Genomic DNA, 7,279 nt, shown 5'->3' on the forward strand with positions numbered 1-7,279 from the left:
TGACAGAGAATGTTTGTTGCCCAGCAAGAGGAAGCCCAGGGGACTGGAGCTTGGGCAATGGGGAGGGGAGGTGGCACAAGCTGGGGGTTCTGCAGCCAGGCCCTGCTGTCTTGGGACACAGATGAAGCCTCCCAGGTAAAGCCACTTGGGGTGACCATGTCTGGACCGGGTGTCAGACTCCATCTCTTCTTCTTCAGTGCACGGATCTCACAGAGCCCCTCCTCCTGTCCGTGCTTGCTTTACTCACGTGGATGGACACAAATTTCTCTTTCCACAAGGAAAGCTTCTCAGAGCCTTCCTGGGAGTGCAGAGGTCTGCGGTTTCTTTCAACAACCAACTTGAGATCTGCCAAGGAAATACGTGTGGGGCAATCCAGTCTGATCTCCCTCAAGTCCTCCAGTCTAGACACACGTAGGAGAGAAAGAGAGTAGATAAGGGGAAAGGAAGAAGCGGTGAGGTTGGTCAGCCTGGAATGTAAATGAAATAAGAAATCTGCGATTTCGTGGAAAGAGTAATAGGCAAGAAGTGTAAAATCCCAGATTCTAGGCTTGGCTGTCTCCTTTGAGTCTTGTGAAATCAGTTTCATTTATCACCTTGAGTCTTGTTTTCTTCACTGGTAAAATGGAATAAGAATGCCTGCCTGTCCTGTTTCTGTAGGACTGAAGTGAGAATCAGACTCAATGCTGATACTCTTTGTGAAAGGAACACACAAGGGACACTGTGGAAAGAAAATGCAGTCGGCGGGTGGGAGGGGGACTCACTGGGACTCCAGCAGTGGTGCTGGAGAATTCAAGACAACTTTTTGAGGATGTTTTCCTCCGTTGTCTTCCTGTACCAAGTTTGGGACCTGCTCCTTGGATGCACCCCGAACATGCCCAGCCCTCTTGTCTTTTAGCTTTGCAGGTAGTGTGTATAAGACTGTATGCTCCTGGGGTCAGGACATGATCTTGTTCACGATTGTGCCCATGGAGCCTGACTTTGTACATGTACTGGGCAATAAATAAGCAAGTAAAGCTTTCTTTCCACAAATAAAGTCCTGAATGAGACAGAGCCATGTCTCAGAGGATTCTGCTGGGCCCTTAACGCTGTATGGCAAAGCCAGTGGCTGGAAACCAGGTTTGGTGTTCCAAGGAGTGGGTTTTAGCCCTAAGCATTATCACTGTTTTACTTTGGGGAAGTTACTTCACTTCTCTTTTCCCTCTATTACATTTATAAAACATAATAAAAATATCTTTATAGGTTTTATCTTTTTCAACATGAAGAGGCCAGTTTTACTTGCTAGCTGCACATTTCATTTGTCAAATGCTCTAAAATATTTTGTCTATTATTCCTGGAAAATGAATAGTATAATACTTTTTGATGCTTTTAACATAATCCATAGAGTGAGTCACTTATACCTTTGCTCCTATGTGACATTATCCTGTGTGTGTGCGCGTGTGGGCGCATGTGTGTATGTGTGTGTGTGGTTCTGGGGACAGAACCGGAACCTTCTGTGTGCTATTCAGTGCTCTACCAGTGTGTAAGTTGCTTTTCTCTCATTGCCGAGACAAGATATGCAACATCCAAAGTGAAAAGGGGAAAGGTTTATTTAGCTCACAGTTCGTAGAAGTTTCAGTCCATAATCGGCTGCTCCAAGGCTCCACAGAGGCATCGTGGATGAGAAAGAACATGGCACCCACACAGCAGCAAAGGCAACAAGGGACCTATACAGTGTCTTCCTGCCACGCATACCCTAACCCTAGTGCCCTCGGGCCTAGCACTGCACCATGAATCAATCCTAACATCACAAATTCTAGATTCAGCCACCTCTGAGAAAGCGTGAGGCTTTGGAGGGACAGCTGGACACAAGCCATACAGCCACAGAGCTACATCCCCAGCTCTTCTGGCTTCTTTTTGATCAGGCTTAGATGACTTCATCATGCAAGGTGGAGGAAACCTGAGGAGGGAAACGATGGTAGATCCCACTCCCAGGAAATACTCCCAGGAAATACTTTCTGCTACCTGAGCCTAGTCCATGCAGGTGTATCCTCCCTGCACATTATCTCGCCTACCTCCAATGTACTTCTCATGAGACAGAGCAAAAATGCTTCAAATCGGTGCAAAGGAGACCATGCCACGAGTGCCTGGCAGCGCTTTGGTGACTTTTCTAGTGAATCAAGTCCAGGTCTCCTGCCTGCCAGGCCAGCTTCTCCTGTCCTCTGGGGCGTTCCCTGTGCCAGGCCTGGCCATACTGAACCTCTCGCAGTTCTTCTAAGGAGCTCGGGTTGAACACTTTGCTCTTGCTCTTGTTCTTGCTCCTCCTTCTGCCTGGAATATCCTGGTCTCCCTGCCTGGCTGACCGCACTGTCATCATGGTCTCAGTGAAATGCCACCGCCTGGTGGTGGACTCTCCTGACCCCAAGGTCACACACACCACATGTCCTTGGGATGTTTTTCCTGAACACCCTTGCCTGACATCTCCCCAAGGGTGACCGCATGTGAGCTCAGTGGTACCCCAGAACCTGTGGAGCACAGTGCCGCGCATCGGAGAGGAGGAGGTATTGCCACCTAGCCAGGTCCTAACTCATGCTCCTGCACTTCCACTCCCCCTATGGCTCCCCTGCTCCATGCCAGGTTTGGTCTAGGGGCTGGGGACGCAGCAATGGGCCGTACGGCGGTCACGCATGCGGGCATTTTGCTTCCATCTATATAAGCACTGTAGTAAGAAATACGAGCTGTTGCCCTCTGAGGGATGAAAATTAAAATTGTCCGTTCGGATTGAATCCAGCATCTGGCCACTTGTCCCAGCATGTTGGCTGAATCCCATTCCTCTGAGAGATGACAGCACTGAGTCCAATTTAGGGCTGAGGATGGGGCTCTCTGGCCCCCACCACCAGTACTGCAAAAAAGAAAAAAGCTCATCCTAGAGTTGTTATAGATCTGATGTTTGCTTCATTATATAAAAACTTAGTTTTGTAGTATGCCTTTTGAGGGGAAAAAAAAGACTAAAATCTTATTCTCCTTCAGTTTACACTGAAGTAAACCTGTACTAGTAAATAAAAATTGCGTGGTCTTGGGTCACAGTGTCACCCAGAGTGCGGCCATCACTCACCAGTGACTGCAGGCTGAGCAGCTACTGTGTGCTGGTGGCTTTTATAGCGGTCTCACTGAAAGAGAAATTAGGGAAGCCACACCTTTCACAGTAGCATCCCCCAAAATGAAATACCTAGGAGTCAATCTAATGAAGGAAGTAAAGGACTTCTACTTGGAAAACTACAGCACTCTGAAAAAGGAGATCAAAGAGGATATCAAAAAATGGAAAGAAAGGTGTGGGCATAGTGACGCATGCCCGAAATCCCAAAACTAAGGAATGAGGCAGGAGGAGTGACCAGAGTTCGAGGCCAATCTGGGCTACATAGTAAATTCAGGACCAACCTGGATTACGATGCAAGACCCTGTCTCAAAAAACAAAACACAACAACCCCCCTCAAAAAAAACAAAGGAAAAATATCCCTTGTTCTTGGATAGGAAGAACCAATATAGTGAAAATGGCCATGGCCATACTTCCAAAACTGTTATACAAATTTAATGCAATCCCAATCAAAATTCCAATGGTGTATCTCACAGAATTAGAAAAAATAATCCTAAAATTCATTTGGAACCAGAAGAGACCTAGAATAGCAAAGGTAATTCTAGGCAACAGAGATAAGGCAGAAGGTATCACAATCCCTGACCTGAAATTATACTTCAGAGTTACTATGATAAAAACAGCATGGTACTGACAAAAGAACAGACCTGAGGATCAATGGAACAGACTGGAGGATGCAGAAACAACTCCAGACACACTCAGTTACCATATCTTTGACAAAGGAGCCAAACATCTGCATTGGAAGAAAGACAGCCTCTTTAATAAATAATGCTGGAAAAACTGGCTTTCCACATGCAGAAGATTGAAACTAGACCCATATCTTTCACCATGCACTAAACTCAAATAGAAATGGATCAAAAACCTAAATATTAAAATAGAAACACTAAATCTGCTGGAAGAGAGAAGAGGTAGAACACTTGAGGATATAGGAGTAGGCAAAGACTTCATGAACAAAACTCAGACCACACGGGAAATACTACAAAGAGTCAACAACTGGGACCTCATCTTATTAAAAAGCTTTTGCAAAAAAAAAAAAAAGCATTTGCACAGCAAGAGAAACCACCAACAGCGTGAAGAGTCAGCCCAGAGCACAGGAAAAAATTTTTACCAGCTGTTCATCAGACAAAGGACTGTTATCTAGAATATATGAAGAACTAAAAATAATCCAGACCCCCCAGATTTAAAGACCCAGTCTACAAACGGACATCTGAAACGAAAAGACACTCCCCAGATAAAGAAATAGAAACCCTAAATAAACATATGAAAAAATGTTCAACATCACTGGTCATTGAAGAGATGCAGATGAAAACAACACAGATTTCACCTCACCCCAGAAAGAATGGCTGCTCTTAGGAAATCAGCACACCTCTGCCCGGGGAGCTGGTCCTCTCCCTGGCTCCCACCCTGGAAGGGGACCCAGCTTCCTGACCCCAGCTCCTTTCCCACCCCCAGCTGCTCCCTTCATTTTCCCTTCCCCATAGGCTGCTTTTTTCTCCAGGAGGACAGTGGCCTGTGGCAGTTGATCTCCAACTGAGGGTGGTGGCGAGGGTGGCCAGCTTGCTCTTGGTGAGCTCCACATGTGAACTGTGTCCTTGGTGTAGGTCGCCACGAAGGGCCAGCACGCCTACCTGAAGTCTGCGTGAGATGGGACAGAAGGGTATAAAGACCAGGACGTCGGTGGCCATGAGCGGCATTCGGCCCATCACGGAGAAGCTGGAGCTGTGAATTGCAGCTGCCAACACCTGTTCCTGTAAAGGGCTAGACAGGATGGAGGAGAGACTGCCCACCCTGAATCACCCAGCAACCTAAGTTGTCGCCAACGCCAAAGCTACCTTGGCTGGGGCGAGATGCTGTGACCAAGACCGTCGCTGGTGTGAAAGACTCTGTGGCCAGCACGACCACAGGGGTGGTGGACAGGACCAAGGGCACAGTGACCGATGGCGTGGAGAAGACCAAGTCTGTGGTCAACGGCAGCCTTCACGGAGTTCTGGAGAGCCGAGTGGAGCGGCTCATGAGCAGTGTGCGGGAAATGCTCTCACCAGGTCAGAGCTGCTGGTAGACCAGTACCTTCCTCTCACTGAGGAAGAGCTAGAAAAAGAAGCAAAAAAAGTAGAAGGATTGGATATGGTTCAGAAGCCAAGTTGTTATGTTAGACTGGGATCCGTGTCTGCCGAGCTCAAGTCTGGGTCTACCAGCAGGCTCTCAGTGGGGGCAAAGACGCCAAGCAGAAAAGCCAGGAGACCGTTTCTCAGCTCCATGCCGCTATCCACATGATTGAATATGCCAGGAGGAATGTGCATAAGGCCACCCAGAGAATCCAGGGTGCCCCGGAGGAGCTGTCTCTCCTGGGTGGAGTGGAAGAGCAGCACAGGCCACGATGACACCAATGGTCCCACTGGGCTGGGCTCATCGAGCCTCGCACTACTGCCATTGCCCGAGACCTGACGCAGTAGCTGCAGACCATGCCCCGCGCCCTCCTGTCCAGCATCCAAGGGCTACCACAGGGCATCCAGCGCCAGACAAGCACGTGGGGCTGATGGCGCGCGACATCTACTCAGTGTTCCGCAATGCTGCATCCTTTACAGAAGTCTCTGACAACCTCCTGACTTCCAGCAAGGGGTAGCCACAGAAAATAAAGGAGCCTTTAGACACTTGATGGACTGGCTGGTTGACAGCACGTCCCCCCACTGGCTGGTGGGCCCTGTTTACCCTGAGCTGACCAAGGCTCAGGATGCTCAGCACCTGAGTGCAGAGCCAGGCCAGACGGGGCAGCAGTCTGGGCACAGAGCCCAGGCGCCCTGTCCCTGTGCTTGGCATGGAGTGCAGCCCGCTGACCTTGGGTTATGTGGAAACTGACCTGACAGCTGACTCCCAGCTGGACAAGTAGAGAGCTGGGAAGAGGGTCTTCAGTTGTAGTCATTTCCAACCAGAGTAGGAGCTTTAAAGTCTCTGGCATTAGCAGGTAAATTCTGTTTATCGAGTTGGTAAGAAAAGCATGTTAGCTGAGTGAGAGCCTGGCCAGGACGCAGCTCAGGTGCTTTATGGCCTCTTATTGTGGCCATTTGGTGGCTATTGTTAACGACTGTGTAAACTAAATAAAAATACCTTACCATGGGCTCTGTGTAAACTGGCGATTGCTCTGGAATAGTCTGAGTGGGCTTCTTCGCTGGTTTGTTTAATGATGCATGCTCATACAACCTGATTTTAGTTTTTCAGTCCTTATAAAGGAACATTGCCTTTGCAATCAATAAAATAGCAAGTAGAAGAAAGAGAAAACAACCAATAACAAATGCTGGAGGGGCTGTGGGAAAAAAGGAACCCTTCTCCACTGTTGGTGGGAGTGTAGACTGGTGCAACCACTGTGAAAATCACTGTGGAGATACCTCAAAGAACTATAATGGAGGTTCCATTTAATCCAGCTATTCCTCTTCTTAGTATCTTCCTGAAAGAATTAAAAGCATCATACCACAGCGATATATGTGCACCCATGTTTATAGTGGCACAGTTTATAATAGCTAAAGCTTGGAGGGGCCGGGGATTTAGCTCAGTGGTTCCGGCACCTGCCTTACAAGCGCAAGGTCCAGAGTTCGATTCCCGGTACCAAAAAAAAAAAAAAGACAAGCAAATAGCTGAAGCTTGGAAACAGCCTAAGTGCCCATCAACTGATGAATGGATAAAGAAGATGTGATTTTTTTATACAACAGAGTACTACTCTGCCATAAAGAAGGATGACCTTTAGATATTTATAGCTAAATGGATGGACCTTGAGACCATACTCTTAAGTGAAATAAATCAGACACACATGTTTAAATACCACATTACATGCCTAAAAGGTACCAATAAATCTTTCACAGAAGTTAATCCCTAGCCCTAAATTAAACATTAAAATAATATTACCTGATTGAAACTGTTACTTCTAACTAAGTACAGAGTGACAGCTGCGGATCCTGACTCCAGTCTGCATCTCGGGGCTGCCCTCTTCACACAAGGCTGGGTCTGGAGTCCATCTTGCTTTTTTTGTTTTGTTTTGTTTTGCTTTTTTTTGTTTTGGTACCAGGAATCTAACTCGGGTCCTTGTGCTTGCACAGCAGGCAGCGAAACCACTGAGCTAAATCCCCAGCCCTAGAGTCCATCTTTCTTAAACTGTGTTTC

The 7,279-nt window shown here is 47.5% G+C and overlaps 1 pseudogene; it reads left to right on the top strand.

Moving 5' to 3' along the window:
• The first annotated feature begins 4,894 nt into the window (after positions 1–4,894).
• On the top strand, positions 4,895–6,810 carry LOC101708279 (perilipin-2 pseudogene; annotated as a pseudogene).
• The last annotated feature ends 469 nt before the right edge of the window (positions 6,811–7,279 follow it).

The sequence above is a fragment of the Heterocephalus glaber genome, unplaced genomic scaffold (assembly GCF_053883595.1).
Source record: "Heterocephalus glaber isolate CG9 unplaced genomic scaffold, H.glaber_assembly_v1.0 deba00001447, whole genome shotgun sequence".
Classification (NCBI taxonomy): Eukaryota; Metazoa; Chordata; class Mammalia; order Rodentia; family Bathyergidae; genus Heterocephalus; species Heterocephalus glaber.